Source organism: Amblyomma americanum, chromosome 8 (genome assembly GCF_052857255.1).
Source record: "Amblyomma americanum isolate KBUSLIRL-KWMA chromosome 8, ASM5285725v1, whole genome shotgun sequence".
In the NCBI taxonomy this organism is placed as follows: Eukaryota; Metazoa; Arthropoda; class Arachnida; order Ixodida; family Ixodidae; genus Amblyomma; species Amblyomma americanum.
This window is the reverse complement of record NC_135504.1, coordinates 153,402,220-153,423,618: the sequence shown is the minus strand read 5'-3', so window position 1 is coordinate 153,423,618 and position 21,399 is coordinate 153,402,220.

The following is a 21,399-nucleotide window of genomic DNA, read 5'->3' as shown; positions in this document are numbered from 1 at the left end:
GCTCGTTGTAATTGGCGCTGTGTTTCGCCCCGTGTCTGCGCGGGGTCTATAAGGCTGCGGAAAAGCCTCCAAGTGTTCTTGCCGGACATCTGTCTAGCAGCCGTATTACAGCGATCTAACCAGTTGGCGTCAGCAAGCTGCGAGGCATACTTAGCTGCTTTGTCAGTGAGATCTAGGATGCGCTTCTTGAGTATTCCGTTATGTTTCTGTCTTTTCCAACGTTTGGTTAGGCTGCGGCGGGCTTCCCAGATATGTAATAGATCGTTGTCCACAGCTGGGCAGTCTTCCGTGGTCTGTATCTGTGTTTCGTGTTGCTTGAGTGTTGTCAAAAGTGTTTGGGCGCACTGATCGTATCCATCTTTAATCAGGTTGGCTGAGGGTAGGGACTTTCTGAAAGCCTGCCAGTCTGGGAGTCGAGCTTGTGTGAGGGGCTTTTTGAGGGGCCGCGTGTGAATAAGTGTGTTAATGATGCAGTGGTCACTGCCTAGTGTCTCTTCCTTGTTGTTCCATTCCACGTGTTGGATGTGTTTGGAAAGTGTGAGATCAGGACACGTGTCCCGAGTCACAGAGTTTCCCATTCGTGTGGGATGCACTGGGTCGCTCTGGAGGGTGATGCCTAGCGTAGAGATAAGCTCCGCTAGCTTTCTACCTCGCGCCTCTCCTTTTTTGTAGCCCCATAATTGGCTGGGGGCATTGAAATCTCCCACAATCAAGAGAGAGAGAGAGAGAGGGTTTATTGATAGGAAGGGCAGAGAGGTTGGCCTGAAAAATAAATATCTGGCCTGCTACTCTGCTCTGGGGGAAGGGAAGAGGAGATAAAAGAAGGTCACGATGAGGGACGATGATGATGGGAGGAGGCAGATGAAAAACTACTTACAAAAAAAAAGGCACACTTTCTGACATCACAAACGCGAGACAAGGTCCGTGTCGCTCAAAAAGCGTGAGAGCGCTCGCGTTGCCTTTGCAGTTCTAAAACTATCTGGCCAAGCGCCGAGGATCAAATCCTCAGAGAGGAGCGATGTGTCCATAGGCTTCTGAGCAGATGCGAGTATGAGTTTTTCACGTGCATACGCTGGACACGCCACTAAAACATGTTCTATAGTCTCTAGCACGCCACATGTGGTACATTCCGGGGAGTCCGCTTGTCCTATTAAGTGCAAGTATTTGCGCGTGAATGCCACGTTTAAACGTAGTCTACGGATAACGCATGCAATAGGGCGAGGTATTCCGCGAGGAACTGAAAAGGTCATCGTCGGATCTAGCCGTTTAAGGCGGATATGGCGGGTGTCTGGCAGGGCCCAGTACCTAGCTGTCGCCCTCCTCATCAATTCCGAAAGGAGACAAGTTGTGTCCACTATAGAGAACGGTACAGCTGTACGCAGGCCACTGCTGAAGGCGCTCCTTGCTTCAGCGTCGGCGGTCTCATTTCCATGGAGTCCGCAGTGTTCGGGGATCCACTGAAACACTATACGGTGGCCGTTTCCCTGAGCAAATGATACGAGACTAATGATATCAAGAGCCAGAGCTTGGTAGGCTGTGTGGCGTAGGAAGCATCCTAAAATGTGTAGCGCAGGTTTACAGTCGGTGAAAATGCACCACTCCTGAGGCGGTTCTCCGCAGATGTTGCGAAGCGATTCCCGAAGGCCCACAAGCTCTGCAGCGGTTGAAGTAGACTTTTGTCCCAAAATGAATCTGCGGGTCGTCTGTTGTGCAGGGATTGCGAAAGCTGCTGTTGATGCATTTGAAGACGCAGATCCATCCGTGTAGACGTGCACACATTTGTGGTATTCTGACCAGATGTAGGCAAGTGCGAGTTGCTTCAGTCCGCTAAACGCCATCGCAGACTTCTTGATTATGCCAGGGACATGCAGGCAGACTGAAGGCTGAGCCATTACCCATGGGGGCTGCAAGGAATGATGCGGCAGGGCATAGTCTGATGGCAATTCGGAGTGATAGAAGTGCAGTGCGCGTGCAAAACTGCTGTCCGGTCGCTCATCAAAAATCTTCGTCAGCGGGTGACGGCGGTGTCGTGTAAGCGCACGTAAGTATACACGAAGTGGTTCGTGTGACAGGTAGACCGATATTGGGCACGCACGAGATTCCTCAATCGTGCCTTTGTTCGAGGCACAACGTGGTCCACAATCAAAAATGGGTCCCGACCCGCTATCTTCAGTGCCCGGCTGAAGATATCTGAGAAAGAATTATGTTAGAGCTTGGGCGGACAGTATATGTTCAATATGTGTACAGGGGGGTCAGAGCGTCGCAGAGGTAACAAGGTTACCATAGTGTAAGAGTGTGTTATCTCTATGTCGAGGTCTACCTCCTGTGCTGAGTACGACTTATGTACAAGAATACACGTGGATGGGTCCCGCTGAAAAGTGTTGTATCCAGAAATATTGGCCGATGCCCCAGGTTCTTGAAGCGCGACAATGGCGGCGTGAAAGTCCAGTGTTTCAAGGTAAAGGCGCAGGTGTGCTAGTTTCGCGTGGTCGCGAAATCCTCTACAATTCTATTGTATTATGCCCGAAGGTTCCTGTTTTATTTTACTAGGCGTCCTCGGCCGCGGTAGCGCGTGACGTATGAAAGAATTTGGCGCTCTGAATCAATAGCTTCATTCGATTCAGAGCTGGTTCACAGGACCAGTCCTGAAAAAGTGTCGCTGGTGCCAGCGCAGTCCAGAACCAGTTCTGTGGTTCAGGTGCAGCGCGTCAGCAGCGCCGTACCTAATGTGCGACAATTTTCAATCGAGCGCGTGCAGGCAGCTCTTGTCGTCTGCTCGCCGTGGAAGTGTTCCGTGGTGCACTTCTTGCATGTGTTTTTTTTTTTGTGTGTGCGGTCGCTTTCGTCCATAACAAGACTTGCGTCGGCTATGGAGTTGGCCATGGTCGACGATGGGGACATTACATAGTTCCTTGTTATGGAATAGTTCTACTCTTACGTCAGTGAATACCAGGAAATCAACTCCGTGCTGTCCTTAATTGCCGAAACTCACCTGTCTGGACCGATTGCGGCCGAATTCCAAGTACTGTAAAAGCGTGGTTGCAATTGCTACTTCAATTTCGAATTCATGAGTCTCCAGAATATCTAGAGAGTCGTTCGAAGAACTTTCGGTGCGCTTCAACTCTGCATATTTTCCGACGCCTATAGGGATGGCGGCCACATATTACCGTCGATAGCCCGCCTCGCTCCTTTAGCTCTTTATGAGCAGTTTAAAAGCTACCTCGCTGCTTTGCATGAGCTCCGGCATCCCCATAGCCACATCAGAATTATGTCCAGGCAGCAGCGAACCAGCAGCGTCTGCTGCATGCTAGCGCAGCAGGCAGAGGTACCGGCGCCGAAAAAAAAAACACCCACGATTCGCCCTGCCCACCCGCCGCGGTGGCTCAGTGGTTAGAGCGCTCGGCTGCTGATCCGGAGTTACCGGGTTGGAACCCGACCGCGGCGGCTGCGTTCTTATGGAAGCAAAACGCTAAGGCTCCCGTGTGCTCTGCGATGTCAGTGCACGTTAAGGATCCCCAGGTGGTCGAAATTTTTCCGGAGCCTTCCACTACGGCACCTCTTTTTTTCCTTCCTTCTTTAACTCCCTCCTTTATTCCTTCCCTTACGGCGCGGTTCAGGTGTCCGCCGATATATGAGACAGATACTGCGCCTTTTTTTTTCCCTGAAAACCAATTATTATTATTCGCCCTGCCCGTATTTTTCCAACAGCCCATACACCATTGTTGCGCCGTCTGAAAAAAAAAAATTGGTTTGTGTGAACTCGCACGCACACGTACGGCTTAGCAATGTGTTACAAGCAGCAGGTACAACAAAAAACACAGAAAGTTACCTGCTGTCGCTTATATTTCAGCGTCATTTTCTCGCAAAATGACACAGGACCCGTGGACGACAGCGAAGACCTCCCTCGATTCACCTTCAATACTTACGAGCATGTTAGCGTCGTCTGCGCGTCGTCTGCTCAAAGCTGTCTGCATGTGCACAACTTTCCCGCACCTCCTTCGCGGACGGTGCCAAGGTTCCTTGCACCACAGCGACACCACGGCTTCACCCAAATCAATCTCGGACAGTGGTGCAGGGGGCGCTGTGAATCGAGGGCTTTGGTGCAGCGCACCGTGAACCGGTGCCAGTGGTGCAGAGAACCACGGCTGAATCGAACAAAACTAATGAATAACCTCGGCTGCTGACGTCATTTGCAAGACGTGACGTCGTCTGCAGGTTTTCTCGCAAACCCCCGGCACCGCGCGTCACCGCGAGGTGCGAAGGCGAGAATTTTTAAAAAATTATTGTAAATTTCCCGCTCGCTTTCGAGGTCTCGTACGCGGCATGGACGCTTGGTGGCCTGTACTCTACACTATAAAAAAGAAAGGTGTAAGAAGGGGATAAGAAAGGGGCAACTTCGAAATGTACCCCTTCTCGGCAGGCATGGAATATATTTCTACCCTTTAAATACCTGCTGCGATGCGTTGAGTCTGTTTCGTGTAAGTTGCACCTTTTTTATTGCTTTTTTGTCAGTTTTGATAACTGACAAACTCTCTATCTAGAAGTTAGAGCAAGATGACTTTTAATAAAAAGCTTTTTATAGAAGCTTTGCTGTTTATATCTTTCCAGAGTTGCTGATCATAACTTATTACTCTACGTGTAATTTTCCCTTTAGCAAGAAAACTGAAAACAATGACAATGACGAATCTTTTTTATGGGGCAATGCTCAAAGAGGCAGCCAGAAGAAATACATGTATTTGAGGTCAGGATTGATTTCCGAAACCTTCGTTTTTTAAACTTTCACTGATCAAGCTTTTTGTATTTTTTCATTTCTCAAATACGCGGTGGCACATTATTTTACTTATAGGTTTAAGATGGTACCGTGACCAACATTGTTTCTAAAGCACGTCGGATGGTGGCAGTTGCATGAACGCGTCCTTGAAGGAAGTTGTTCTTAAGCGGTGAGGATCTTCAGCGATGTAGAGCTGGACCCTCGTGGTAGTACGCGGGACGCGTTTATACTCCGATGTAGCGCGCGCGCGCGGCACGGCGACGACACGTTGGCCACAGCGAGACCCTCTACACTGCAACGGCGCTTGATCGCCGTCGCGTTCGGCGGGTTCGGCGCACCCCGACCAAACCTGCGGCAATTTGGAGCGTGTGTCGATTTCGCTCCGAGCGCGTCAGCGTCCGCCGGCCCGGCCAGACCGGTCCCGCCTCTCGTCGGGGCGGCGTTTTCCCGTTTTCCAAAACTGATGGGAACCGTCTTGAGTTAGGCTTGCACAGATTAAGGTCAATACCCCTCTCCATTTCTGAAGAGATTACAATGGAGGGCGGCTGACTGATATACCTTCACGCTAAGCCTGGTAGTGGGTAGAGCAGGAATTAAGTGAAAACCAGTCTGTGAACGAGGGTGTTTGTCGGAAAGCAACATCTTGTAAGTCAGTTTTTCTGGAATTTTGAGAGTTGAAGCCGAAAATTCTCCTTCACATACCAGCCTTTTAATTTCCTGCTCTGCCAACAGAGGGAAGATGAGTAAATCGCCTTCCATTTTATTCTTTTCATAAAAAGAAGAGAGAGTGACGCCCCTTAATCTCAGTGAACCTGAAGCCCCAAAGGTTACCACCGACTTTCGAGATCGAGTGTAAAGGGTGGTTAATATGCAAGCGATTCGGCGAATAGAGCGAACAGCGCTGCGGCGCTACGAAGCGTTTCGCGAGCTTTCGTTTCACACTCGTCGCCGCTGCGCGTTTCCCACCGCTGCAGTGGCTAGAATTCCAGCCACTGTACCACCGCTGCGAAAACCAATGTTGCTGGCAGAAGATATGCGCTTGCAACCGGTTTTGGTTTCATGCAAACACAAAAAAGCGTAATATATCAGCACGATTTTGTCGCCTTCTATCGTAGTTTATTTGAATAAATATAAATCTTGTGTTTTAAGCATTCAACACCACTTTATATAATTTCTTACTTAAACAAAATTTCCTACGTGCGGCGTACAAACACTAACACTGGTCTATGCGCATGCTTTCTCGCACGAGGCCTCTACTGGCCACGTGGCAACGCCGAGCTGTCATTGGTTGAAATGCGGTGCTGCCGCGTCGCCGCCACGGAAATTTCCAACTTGCCCGAACCTCGCCGCTCCAGCCGCTGGAGCTTCCTCCGCCGCTTGAGAGAGGGTGTAAGCGTCGCGACGGCGGGATGCGCGAGCGGTTCGCTTGCATGTGAAACAGGCTTAGAGGGCAGTTGCCGAAGGGTACTATGGTGCACCATTGTACCTGTCTCGACCTGTTCCACGCGTTCGCAGCCATGCTCTGCACACAAAAGTTGAGAGAGCGAGTATTTATTGTGGATAAGCTAGAGACTAGTCGGGTACAGGAGGCGAACTTGCCGCCTTGTAGAGTCAGTAGAAATTTTGGATTCACTGGAACTTTTGGCTATTCAATGTGTCCTTTCAACAACTTCCCTCTCATACAGATAGAGAAGCATCTTCCCTCTTCCTTTTCGAACAAGAATGCGGAAATGTGAAGAAGGGTTTTCTTTCGAAAATTATGTGCTATATTGCAGAGAGTGCTACTATTCTTCAAATTGTCAGCTGACCACTTGCGGATACCAGTAAGTCATCTTTTCCGGAAAGCTTGTGTTCCAACTAAAAGGTCTCGAACACAAACGACACACTCACATTCCTTTTGAGAAAGAAAACTCCTGATGGTCGCGCGCTGTCTCCAGCGGAGGCTAGGCAGGGAGAGGAAAATGCCTTCGCCGCCTTTCCGTGGTGTGTGGGTTGTTCATAGTTCGGGCTGCAGGCGCAGAGGGGTCGATGGAGGACGTTGGAGCGCCGGAAGTTAAAGCGCAGGCGCGTTTAATTTTAGTTCCATGTACAAAAAGCAGTCCGGGCAGCAATATTAATTGGTTTCGGGGGGAAAAGAAATTTATTTATTTATTTATTTATTTATTTATTTATTTATTTATTGATACTGTCAGCCGTAAGGCCGTTACAGGGTGGATGCATACAATTGAATACGTACACACAGCCACAAGTACAGAAAGCCACAAGTACAAAATTTGTACAACTTAAAATCATCAATTATTTTGCCAGCAGATAAAGCCACAAGTGCCTGATGTAGGTTAATGTTCAAAATAATACACTCAGTTTCAGACCACCGAGGATCGGAACCGCAGGTTAAGAACATAATGATTGACAGCAAAGACAAATGGCTTCTATAGGCCTAAATAACGGGACAGATAAGTTTCAAATTGGTGTAGATTGTCTGCTTGTAAAAGGTCCTGGGGCAAGGAATTCCATTCATCTATGGTTCTGGGGAAGAAGGAGTGTTTAAATGAATTGATTCGGGCCGTCATGGGTGTGACCTGATCTTTGTGAGAAGATCTCACAGCTCTAGAGGAACGCTGTGTCATGTAAAGGCTTATGTTCAAGTTGAAGTGGTTAGTATATAGCAGATAAAACATTTTCAGCCTGGCAACTTTCCTTCGCTTTGAAAGTTGAGGCAAGTTTAGTTCATGAAGCATGTCAGTCACTGAATCTGTAGATGTGTATTTGGACAGAATGAATCAAGCCGCCCTTCGCTGAACTTTTTCTATCCTGTCAATTTGGTTTTTCTGATGTGGATCCCATATTACGCTTGCATATTCCAGTGTCGGTCGTACCAGCGCGAGATAAGCTGTTAGTTTTGCTTTTGTGGCTCAGTATCTGTCTCATATATCGTTGGACGCCTGAACCGTGCCGTAAGGGAAGGGATAAAGGAGGGAGTGAAAGAAGAAAGGAAGAAGAGGTGCCGTAGTGGAGGGCTCTCGAATAATTTCGACCACCTGGGGATCTTTAACGTGCACTGACATCGCACAGCACACGAGCGCCTTAGCGTTTTTCCTCCATAAAAACTCAGCCGCCGCGGTCGGGTTCGAAGGCAGCAATATGGCGGTACGTGGAAATGTGTATAACAAAAAGGAAAAGAGAAAGAAGTGACTTAGGAGGAGAGAAAAATCATGAATGAGAGCTGCACCCTTCCTTGCTTCTGAAAACCACCTCTCCTATTGCTGATATGCTGACTTGAAATACCCTCGGAATGCAGCCCTTTTGGAATGTGCTGCTTTTATGGAAGCTCCTTTTCCGACCTTTCACACTATAATCCTCTCTGGGGGGTAGCAGACGAGTCGGTACCTTCTTAGTGGCTTTGTCTTGTGTCTCGCTGCATGTTTCATTAGCTTCCAGTTCCTACACCCGTAGTATTCTTCACAATAGTTTTCGCCACCGTCCTTGCAGCCACCACCTCTGGCGCTAGAATACGGCGGTGAAAGGCAATACGTTTTCCGTAATCCGCTTATCGCCAACCGTTTTACGCGTACGCAGCGGAAGGTAGCCTGTGCGACCAAAAATGACTCCCGTGACGTCACGGCTTCTAAGAAAAACAAAATGAGGCTCTTTTTTCGCATGTAATTAACTGCGTTCCGTCTTGTTAACACCTGTATTATTGTAACGAATATTTATACTAATATTGAAGCATATTTCCTTGCTTTTCAAAATCTCGTCCAAGCTGATGTCAGTGGAAACCACTTTACAAGGAACTACATCCCGAGAGCGTCCCCAACACATTGAGGCGCTGTTCAAGCGTATCAAAAAGTAGTTCAACAGAGCTGGCCAACTTTGCAGAAACTGCTTTATCTTAATAAAAGTGGTGGACACGAATTAAAAGTAGATCGACGCGACGCAATTTTTTTCTTTGCTGTACATCGCGTTTGCGAGATGCCTTCAGAGCGATGGGTTCGGATAAGAGCAGTAGATAGAGTTCAATCGTGACAGTTTGAGTAGCCTCCGATTTGCTGAGAACATAACTCAGGGCCTAGGGAAGAGTAGCCCATGGTTGAACGCCCGTGTAAGCACTCAGCACAGAAGGTTCGAAGCAAAACTATAGATGAGAATAAAAGTTATCAACTGGCCGGGAATCGCAGAATATTTGCGCGGCCGCAGGTCCGGGTGACAGGCATGAAATCGCTAGGAGAATACTGTCGCACGCAAGAAGACGCAACAGATGACGACCGGATCTACGAGCGCGAGGCTATAAGAGGAAGAAGCACAAAACGCGCAGGGACTCTTTCTGGGTTACCAGTAAACCATTTTTATCCTCGGGGTTCTACCGAGCCGTAACACTGGTGGAGGTGCTTGGTGTGCACAGGACTCTTTCGCGCTAGCCGCCGCCATCTAATCCTTGCCCTAGAGTACAAGCATCTACTGGGCGACTCTTCAAACGGCGAAGTTCGCCAGGTCTCCCAAGTTATGGCACCTTCCGTCTCTACGCCGGTGACTCTTCACAACCCGACAGCAACACGGCCGTCATTACTGAGCCTTACTACGAGCCGGAGCTGCAACACACGAGCTATGCGGCAGTCCTTCGTCGCACGCCGCCAAACCACGCCCCACCGGGCTCACCGAGCCGTCAGCAGACGCGATTCTTCCAGGGGCCTCAGTGGGCACCTCCCGGGGGCTCTCAACCGGGCCGAATGGGCATGTGGCGCTCTTATGACTGCCGACCACTCTGCTTCTTCAGCGGACAACCTGGCCATGTGTATCGGTACTGCCGCTACCGCCAAGAGGGGCAGGCTTTTCCGCCTGCTTCTGCTCGCCGCCATTTCGACGCTGGTCCTGCCCGAAGCGAGGACCCGCTGCTCAGCTAGGAAGTCAACTCACCAGTCTTCCGCCGCCGCTCCCCATCTCCTCAGCGTTATTCTTCCCGACGCGTCGTAGCGATGCTGACGTTAGCGGACGGCGGACCCCGAGCCCTCGCCGGGAAAACTAACAGCAGCAACCTCGCGAGGAGAGGTAGCAACCAGTCGAAGAGTTTCAAAGCCCTCGCTACCGTCGCAACTGCCGACCGCAACCCGTGACTCTGACGCCGCTGTTCCCATTGACCCTGCCGTACTACCACTGAAAATACCGCCTACATTACCGCCGAACATGCCGCACCAGATGAGCAGCCCCGACGACGAATCTGATAGCGCCGACCTTACCGCACTTCCGCCGCAAATGCCGAGAGAGACGAGCAACCCAGACGGCACGAAAAAATAACGGCGACAGTGTCATTCGAATCCGCCAAGAAAGTGACCTCGCGAACATGGTTTAATTTTAGCGCTTCAGGCATTGTCTGATAAATTTTTTTTTCTTCCGCATGGCAGTTTCATGTTCGAAGTCTTATGTCGATTTCGTTTCTTTTCGTGATTCTGCTTCTGAGAAGAGTAAGTACTCGAACTTCTTTTCCTTTTATCACTTAAACGCGCAGAGTTTACGGAGCAAAGAGGGTCAATTAAACACATTCTTCATGTCCTTAGGCTTTGAGTTTGATATTTTGGCCTTTACGGAAACTTGGTACAATACCACTGAAGATGTAATCCACATCAATGGTTACAAATTTGAATGCCTGAGCAGGTGTAGTAAAAAAGGAGGTGGGGTTACTTTATACATAAAAAGCGCTGTTCATTATGAAGTAATGGCTGAACACTGTGGTATGTTGTCCGACTACGATATTCTTTTTGTCAGATGCAGCACTTTCGTAATTGGCGTTGTTTATAGGCCTCCCGGTGGGTCCCTGGTTGAATTTTTCCGTCGATTTGAAACATTGCTTGATTCTCTGTCGTCACTGAAAATGCCTGTGGTAATTTTGGGTGACTTTAACATTGATTTGTTGCAACCTGCTAACACATCAGTTAATGAATTTGTCAACCTGTTATCAATGTATGGCTTTTTAAACAATATTGCTCTGCCTACTCGCGTCTCTGCATCCAGTGAAACCTTGATTGATTTGTGTCTGACTAATCATGATGAAAGTGACGTGAAAGCGGGAGTGCTTGTAAGTGCGATCAGTGATCATTTACCTTTGTTCTGCTTCATTCCTAAGCGCACCTTTCCACAGGTTACCATAGAACACTCGACAAAAACTACGAGGGTGATAACTAATCGCGCGATAGATAATTTCCGTCAAAATATTGCATCTGTAAACTGGAATGAAATTTTAGATAAAAATAAATCTGATTCAAACCTTTTATACAACAATTTTCTCGAGAAAATTATTAAAATTTACGTACGTTCTTTTCCTTTGGTAACTGTTAGAAAGTTTAAGAAAGCAAAGAAACCCTGGGTTACCTACGACTTAGTCAAGAGAATGGAAGCACGAGATAACCTCTTCAACAACTTCCTGAAATATAAGGACGTAGAAATTCTTAAGCAATATAAAAAGGTCAGGAACAGGCTAAATGCCGACATAAAAAAGTCACGTCTTGACTACTACGCTAACAAATTTACGGACATTCTTTATGATCCTAAAAAAACTTGGCGCACCCTAAAGGACCTATTGCGGCACACAAAAAATAGCATTCCCCAGGAACTTGCGTACGGCGATAAAGCGCTATGCGGTAAATCACTCGCTGAAGTATTCAATCAGCAGTTCTTGTGCTTCGGCTCCTTTGACTCGGAAGTTAGCAACAACTTTACGGACTATATTAACACCAGTTTGCAAAATACTATGTATCTTCGTCCTGTTACACCTACAGAAATAGCACAGCAGTCGCGGATTTATTATGCAATGTTCTTTGTGACATAACAAATATTGTGTTTTCTACAGGCACATTTCCGATTAACATGAAAATTGCTAGGATCGTCGTCTTGCATAAAGGTGGCGCAACTGATTGCATTACTAATTACCGGCCGATATCCATACTTTCAGTTTTTTCTAAAATTATTGAAAAAGCCTTAAATTCCAGAATAACTGGACACGTGCAAAAACTTAACCTTATATCCCCGAATCAGTATGGTTTTCAAAGGGGTAAATCCACTGAATCTGCGTTACTTGAAATACGTGATAAAATTGTTGCCAATATAGAAAACCAACAATACACAATAAGCCTATTTTTAGACTTTAATAAAGCATTTGATTCAATTAAACATGACATACTTTTTTCCAAATTACCCTTTTGTGGAATTAGAGGCATTGCTTTAGACTTCTTCCGCAGCTATCACACCGCTCCCAATTTGTGGAAATCAACAGCATAAAATCAGATTTAGCTGACATTAGGTACGGCGTTCCGCAGGGTTCTATTATAGGTCCTACGATTTTCCTGCTTTATATCAATAAGCCAGTTAATTTCGCATCTTCTTTAATATTTCAATCTCAACCACTTGAAAGGGTTTCCCAGTACAAGTTCTTGGGTGTATTCTTCCATGAAAACCTACGGTGGACGCATCACGTAAGTCACATTAAACGTAGGATAGCACAATTAATTGGTATGCTCAATAAGCATCGCACGCTGTTACCTTTAAAGCTTAAACGTCAGTTATACTTTTCTACTATTCATTCTAGATTACACTATTGTCTACTTATCTGGGGCGTCACTTCTAGGGCTAACTTGGAAACTCTATTCCGAATGCAGAAAAAGTGTCTTCGTATTATTCATAACCTCTCGATGTACGAACATACCTCTGAGTACTTTCACCAGGACAATATTTTGAGTGTCACTAATCTATATAAACAAAAGTTATCCGAAAAAGCATTTTTAGAATTCATAAGTAATCGTGATAACTTTTTTTCTATATATACTAATACCACAACTAACTACACCTTAAGAGCTAGAAACTTATTTAAGGTTAAAACTAGAACAAACTACGGCAATCAGCTTTTACAGTGGCACATTCCTAATTTACTTAATAGTGAGCATGCTTTATTTGATATCATGCAAGATTCCTCAACCATTTCAATATTCAAAAAGAAATCAAAACTATATTTTTTCCAACAATTGACTTTTGGCCTTTCTGTACCTTTATTTCTTCATTTGCATTATTTATACCTATTAAGTTGCATTGACTTACTGTATGTATAATTGTGTCTATTGTATATATAAGTATGTATATGTGTGTATTATGTGTATATATGTATACATTTTTTTTTGCACTGTTGTCTGCTGTGCTCGTGGCGCCAGGGGCCTAGTCAGGCGGGTATAGTCTCGCCTTTTGCTCCGGCGCCATGACAATCTTGTATTGTCAGAATTATAATAAACTTCAAACTTCAAACTTCAAACGTTGTTAGCGCCGACCTCGCCGTTTGGATTGATGGGCCGGAGGTATACGCTCTAGTGGATTCCGGGGCGGATTTTTCAATTATTAGCCAAAAACTGGCTGACAGGCTGCGCAAAGTAAAAACCAGATGGACTGGGCCAGTAATAAGAAGCGCTGGGGGACAGCTACTGGCACCGACTGAGAAGTGCACTGCCCGGATAGGAATAGGAAACTCAGTGTTCGTTGGCAGCTCCGTAATTCTCCCTTACTGTTGCAAAGACCTCATCTTGGGCATGGATTTTCTACGCCTTCATGGGGCTGTAATAAGCTTCGAGACAACGTCGTTGCCTTCACCAAAAATCATGGAGACCTTGGTTATGCGGAAGTACCACTGATGCTTTTACGCGTCGCCAATGAGGCGGTGACTATACCTCTGCGATCATGCTCTCTAGTTGAAGTGAAGTGCGACGTGGCGCATACCAGCGATAGCGTCGCCGAACGGGCAGTCACCCTAAAACTCAGCCGAGGTGTTTCTATAGCTCGAAGGCTAGTCAGTCTGGCCAATGGGCACACCGAAGTTCAGCTGAAAAACATCAGACATGAGCGTGAGCAAATTCCGAAAGGCACAACTGTGGCCTTTTTCAACAGCCTCCCAAGTGGGAAGGACTGTTTGGTGCTCCAACAGGAAGGACCAGTGAGCAAGGCGCCCGTACCCATCGTCGATGTGAGCCCACATTTTTCGTCCTCAGAACGGGAACGTCTTTTTGATCTCATAGATCACTTTTGAGACTGTTTTGCGTCAGAATCGCGGATCGGCCAAACTCCTTTGACCAAACATCGAATTATCACGGATGACGCGATCCGACAAAATCCTTACCGTGTGGCTCCGAAAGAGCGCGAGACATTCAGCGTCAGGAGGCCGAAATGCTTAGAGACGACGTTATCCAGCCGTCACAGAGCCCCTGGGCTTCCCCCGTGGCACTTGTTAAAAAAAAAGGACGGCAGTTTACGATTTTGCATTGACCACCGCAAGCTCAACCAAGCATCAATGATTCCCTTTATCGGCTACGAAATGCACGTTACTTCTCATAAATGGATTTGAAATGTGGATATTGTCAAATTGAAGTAGATGAGAGGGATATGGAGAAGACAGCATTTGTCACTACCGACGGATTGTATGAGTTTAAGGTTCTTACATTCGGTTTATGCTCGGCACCAGCTACATTTCAGAGGCTAATGAAGACTGTGCTCTCAGGACTCAAGTGGCAAACGTGCCTGGTGTATCTTGACGACGTGATCGTGTTTTCGGCCACCTTCGAGGAGCATCTACGCCGCTTGCTAGCTGTCTTTCAGGCCATACGATCTGCGGGCCTTACACAAAAACCCGAGAAGTGCCACTACGGTTATGAGGAGCTGCAATTTTTTGGACACGTCGTTAGCCAAGAAGATGTCCGGGCTGATCCCGAAAAGCTCTCCGCAAGTCGCCAAGTTCCCTACACCTACGGACAAAAAGACGTTGCGGCGCTTCCTGGGGCTTTGCGCCTATTACCGTCGATTTATTGCCAGCAGGACTCTGTCTAAAGCAGAACCAAACTACTCGGCAACAGAAAAAGAATGCCTCAATGGTATGGGCGGTTATAAATTCCCTTCCTTACTTGTACGCTCGTCCTTTTCAAGTCATTAGCGACCATCACTTTCTCTGTTGGTTGACGAACTTGAAGGACCCCTCAGGGAGACTCTCGCGCTGGAGCCTTCGGTTACAACAGTTCGACATGACGGTCGTTTACAACTCCGGAAAGAAGCATGCGGATGCTGACTGCCTTTCGCGAGCGCCGATCGAACCCTCCACCATGACCGATGAAGACACTGCTTTTTTAGGAGTCATCATTGGCGCAACTCTTTCCCAACAGCAGAGAGAGGACCACTAATGGCTTCGTCTTATTGATTTCTTGGAGAAGCGAACTACGGTTGTGCCTAAGATTTTCGCACGCAGCGTCTCTTGCTATCCTGCCACGACGAGCCAACCGCCGGCCACTTAGGCTACACCCGCACGTTGGCTAGAGTACAACGCGGATACTACTAGCCGAAACTGCCGGCGACAGTTAAGCACTATGTACGAACGTGTGTAGACTGCCAACGTCGTAAGCCACCCCCTGAAAAACCAGCCGGCCCACTCCACCCTCTTGAAGTGCCAAAGACACCTTTCAAGCAAATTGGCATGGACCTCCTCGGACCATTTCCGACGTCTACTACCGGGAATAAATGGATAATTGTCGCCACTGATTATCTAACTTGCTACGCGGTGACAAAGGCTCTGCCCAGGGGTACCAACGTCGAAGCAGCTCGGTTCTTCATTGAGAACATTGTCCTCAGACATGGCGCATCAGCACTCATTATAACTGACCGAGGAACCCCATTTACGGCCGAGCTTCTGGAAACCGTTCTCCGCCTCAAGCGGTACAACTCATCGTAAAACGACGTCTTATCACCCTCAAACCAATGGATTGGCGGAACGCCTCAATAAGACCATAGCAGACATGCTCTGTATGTACGTCGACGTGGGCCACAAGAATTAGGACGAAATTCTTCCCTACGTCACGTTCGCCTACACTACGGCACAAGACACCACTCGCATGACGCCTTTCAGCCTTCTTCATGGGCGACCAGTGACAACTATGCTGGATGTCATGTTGCTCCCGAATGCCGAAGGCGACAATGTCGATCAGGACGCCGAGGAATTCGCACTGCGCGCTGAGGAAGCTCGCCAACTAGCGCGTGTGCGCATCAGAACACAGCAGGAGTATGATGCACGACGCTGCAATCTTCGCCACAGACATGTCACATACAAACCTGGCGACAAGGTGTGGGTCTGGACGATTATTCGCCGCCGTGGGCTCTCCGAAAAACTATTGCGGCGTTGCTTCGGGCCCATGTTGTGCTGAGACGTTTAACCGACGTAACGAATGAGGTGGTGCCAGACGGGTTGTCGACATCTAAGCGACGCCAGCAACAAGTCGACGTCGTCTATGTTGTACGTATGAAGCCGTACTACTCGGACCGATCCTGACCTCCTACTTCCTTTTCTTATCATCGAGACGATGCTTCCTGAAGAGGGGGGGGGGGAAATGCCGCATGCAAGAAGACGCAAAAGATGACCGGATCTACGAGCGCGAGGCTCCAAAAGGAAGAAGCGGTAAACGCGCAGGGACTCTTTCTGGTTGACCAGTAAACCGTTTTTATCCTCGGGGTTCTACCGAGTCGTGACAATATGAGTGAGAGAGCTGGAGAGCACTGACACCCACTCTAAGGTTATGTCCAGAAATGAAAACAAATCTTGCCACACATCGATCAAAAACTTCGACGTTAACGAAAAGGATTCAAATTAAAATGAGGAAAACAAAGATGTCCGTTTGAGTGTTTTAAAGGACGAGGCAATCTGGACACCTTTACCAGACATACAGCATCCGCTATGCATACCTCCAGGTTCTGCACAATGGCATACAGCTAGTTAGAAGAGCCACGCATTTTTTTAGCTCAGCTGCGTCAAACCTTCACTCTGAGAATGCTTTGTGGTTCGTCACGCGTAATATTGGTGCACTCTCCTGAAGCAAGGAAGCCAAAATCGAGACGGGCTCCCTAGGCACCATTATATCATGTTCAAACACGCACGGAGCGTTTGCAGTAATGGCAGTGTTATTACGTGCAAGCCCGCGGGTGCGTTTTTAACTGCGTAAAATTTCGGGCAGATGTTTTTGTATTTAAAACAGCGTTTTAAACACCACCTTTCGAATCCTCACGTGCATTCTTCCAGCAGCACAAGCAATCAAATATCATGGAATCAATTTTAACGCAGCAGCATCTCTCCCAACTTCGGCACACGCAACCAGCTTTCAGGAGCCCTCTGCGATATGGTGGGCGATAACTAGTTTCACATAAAAAGAAATCGGAAACCTTTTCTAGCAACGATGAGCCAGACCGTCACGAAGTAGTATATTAAATAATATATTTCAGGGTACCTAAAAATGATGAGTACTTTTCTACATCTATTTTTATTTCGCGGCTATATATTGTAATGTCCAAAAATGGCAATATTTAGGCCATTTCCATGACGCTGCTACCTTTATTGGCCGGAGCACGCTCTGAACATCGTAAGTTAATAGTGTAAAGCTAAATCCGTTTATAGCGTAGATTTGTAGTTTCCTCGTGGTGGAACGTTAAAAGCCCGTTAGTAAATTCTGGAAGTACACCTTAGACATCGGTTCACCGAATCACAAGTATATCGTAGAATTTGAATATCGCACCGAACTTCATTTACTGGAACGATCGCAACTACACCAAATAAATCTATTTGCTACTTCTGCCACGAAACACAGAACGGTGGGAAATAGCCTAAGCAATGTTAGATTATTCCAGCTTACTGCAGGTTAATATATGAAATAAACTGAAAAATTAAAGTTAGACTGGAGCTAGTTAGAAAGGACTTGCTATCTACCTAGCTTCCACGCAGATTGACTCGCCCACGTGATCAGTGCACATAAGTGTTGCGTTATTTGCTTTAGAACCTCGGGCCCCCTATAGCACTGCAATTGAACTGCAGTTGTTGTAATTGCGTTTTACCCGTGTTTCTCGTTTTCTGGTCCATGTTCCTTGTGTGTATGTACAGTCGGGGACGAAACCCTGGAGACCCCATGATCCTCAAACGCTATTAGCCGGCGGCTGGAGACCACACTTGTGTAGGTGAATGTCAAAATTTTGTTCTTCAATCTCCACAAGTGAATTCTCCAGCCGCTGGCGAATAATAGAACTATCGGCTTCATTTCAGGAACACGTGGTCTCCAGACTTTTGTCCCCGACTGTATGATCTGTACATATGTGTTTCGAGGGCGGGGGAGGGAGGGGTATGCATGCGTTTTGCAATAATAATAAAATTGTCGCTGAAATTTTCGTGAGGTGAGGTGCATGTGAATATAGCTGAAGAAGCTACAGCAGATGTAAAGCGAAGCTCTAGGCCACACGCAATGTCCTCTAAGGCCTTTGAGATGTCAACAGTGGACTGAGCGATGGATTCAATGTTGACATTCGGTGGAATCCCCTTGTTGCGCCTCATGAAATTAAACAAATATTTATTATTTCCTGATTGCGAAAGGAATCATAATGATTTGTATTATACTCCTCCTTTGTATGGGAGACATTGCGCTGAAATCTTGCTGCAACATAGTTATAATCCAACCAACTTTTCGGGCGTTGATTGATGAGAAGCTCCTTCCAAGCTGCTTTCCTTCGTCCATATGCACGCGTGCACTCAGCATTCCACCAGTTGTTCGCGGTTGCACCCTTAGTTCCATTAACCAAAAATTCATACTTTTGCCTTGCATGGTCCAGGACTGTACATAGATGTGTAGCCTTGCTTTCGTCACTTGTCTCAGCGCAAGGGTCTGAAATGCTTTGGAGAGCTGTTTTTAGCGAGTCCTTAAAGCAACTGCAATTTATTAACCTGCGCTGATGTCGTTCAAAAAGAGTTAAATGACACGCAAACTTGAAACTAATCGGCAGATGATCACTGTTTGTTGCACAGTCAACAGGCACCCAAGACATAACAGAGACTCCTGGGGAGGAAAGAGGTAAACCCAAGCAGAGCGGCATTGACTCCTAACAAACGTAGGCAATCCGGAAGTGTTGCAGATCAAGTTGTCAGAAACCCAATGAAATAGTCTAGAACCAAAGCTGTCTGTTTTAAACCTCAACGTCACATTGTGCGACTTGAAGTCTCCAGGCAACAAAACCTGAGAATGGCTGCTAGACATGAGTGGGTCAAGGGGCCAAGTGTTATGCGCGCCAGACCGGAAATATACATTAGCTACCGTAAAGGGCTGTTGACCTTCGACAACAAGGCTAACGGCAATGATTTCACATCCATCGTCCGCATATTGGAAAGAAATGCATGCCCTGTGACAAAACATTCTACAGATGAGCACTAACAATCCTCCCCCTCGTGATTACCAGTCATGCCGGAACGGACGGTACTTTTTCAGATAGTTGAAATTTGTAGTTAGCCATGTTTCCTGTAATGCAAGTAAACCTTGTAGAAGCTGATTGCATAGACAATTTAAATCTCTTGAAGCTGAGAATATAGATCGGAAATTCGACTGGAGTACGCTTAAGAACCCCATCTTGGTGGGAGTGCCGCAGCCGCGACTGCCTTTTCTGGAACCTTGGTCTCAGAAATTTGGTTAGAGTTACTTTTCTTTGTCTTCGACTGGTGCCAAGATGTACCTGCAATATTCAAAGCAGTTCCACTTCGTTTCTGGGCGCGCAGATCAGACTCCATAACCGCACAGTCCATAGAGGATGCGTCCATAACGCTGTTCGGAGGAGAGCCCTGAGAGGTGTTTTGTTGCTCATAGTGTTTTTTGCCCTGTGGAGCGCCATTGATTACCACAGAAGGAGAAGCAGCTTCCGAAGCCAAAGAAGGAAAGAGCGGAGCGCTGGGCACCTTAAGCAGATTGGTCATCTGTGTAGCTATGACCTGCGAAATGCACGTGGATACGGTTTCCATTATGCGATCCATTGCATTTTCCACAGCTTTCACAACTGCCGCTGTGATATTCTGGGGCCAACTGGCATCCATTATAGGTGGGCATTTGGCGGCCAGACTCGAGTATCCTGAGGTTCTCTCCGCGACTGCGACAAAAGCTTCTCTCTGCGTGCATCTGGGCTAGTCTATAGGCTCGACCACCTGAACTTCTTGTGCTCGTGCAGGGCAGTCAGGCGAATCAGCAGGGTGACCAAAACTGCACAAACAACATTTCTCTTGCTGTTCCGGACATTCTTCTCTGCCCTGACCTTCCCCACAAGCACAGCAGCGTTAAAGAGAATTGCAGGCTTTACCACTGTGGCCAAATCGGAAGCAGTTTTGACATTGAAAGGTACCGAGAGTTAAAAGCCTGTACTCGAAATACCTATGACCCCACCTTTATCTCTGACGGGCAGAATATTCATGCAAATTTGGCAATGACGGACTTCGTAGGAATTTTTACTCTGTCGACCATTCTGCTGCATCGATGGACAGCAATCACTCCCGCAGGCGAGATGTTGTCAATCGTTTCTATAGGGCTCAAACGAGAGTCGACCCCTCGACTAAGCCCTTGGAACACGCTTGATGAGGCGGAATGAATGCGCTCACCGGGTGGTTGGCGAAGGGAGTACACTTCAGCAAGTCTTCTATACAGTCTTTATCTGGTGCCCTGCTCAAAATACCCCCCCCCCTCCCTGCCGAGCTGTCGGACATCAGTAATGCGCATGAAGTGTTTAGATGTAGATTGAAGAGCCGCCTGTACTGCCTCTGGGTTGTTCATTGGGATCGAGCCTCCATCAGAAGGCACTAAAGCGACCGGATTGCGGAAACTCCACTGTGGAAAAATAGATCAATTGGGTGCTGGCGTTGAGGAAGAGATGCCTACTAAGGGAAAAAACTTTGGCTGGGAGAAGAAGTAGACATTAAGCACTCGTTCTGCGCCCAATCACCCTTCAACAGGAACAAGCAGGCACAGACAGAAAGGAGAAATTCAGCAAGCTAGCGCAACACCGCCAGGTACTTAGCCGCTACCCAGCAGCACCAATTCCTCCCTCAGCAACAAGTGGGCACCTGACCTTAACTTCCTAGTCTTGATCGACTGATACTACTATCGAACTAATATACACAACCTCGCGTCGTCTTCATCGGTTAATACTACCTTGAAATTTGGTTTGAGACGTCGGAGACCATGATTAACAGAGCTTTCGCTCGTATAATCATAGGTTCAAGCCAAGTTGAACACCAGCCAATTTTGGGCGCTGTGAAAGATCTGGGGTTTTCTGGCCTTTGACTCCTGATTTCCTGGCGTATCACCCACGTAGCAGGCTATTGCTAAGATAGGAGTTTTTGCTTACCGTTTAAAAGTGCTAGACTTTTTACGCAGTTGAACCGAATATACTTGCGAAAGCAAGTGTTTAGCATGATTGGCTCATTTGTTTGCCTTCCTGGGACGTCGGAACGTCTGGCGATGATATTACTCCGACATTAACATTAATTGATGAATACGACGTGAGGCTGTGTATATTAGTTCGATAGTAGTATTAGTCGATGAAAACGAAAGTGTGCAATATACAGCGCGAGTGTGTTGCAGGCGTGATCGTATGCGGCGATGGCATAGTACTTACCTCCCCTCCCCTCTCCCTCCGGAGGCTGGGGAGGCTAGTCTTCAGCACTTATTTGTTCGTAAGCATGTTTCAAAGCTTTTCATTTTTTTAACAGAAAACCATCCCTTCATCTTAGCAGTGTTTAACAGACGATTAAGCGCTCATTTGCCAATTCTGTATGCGCC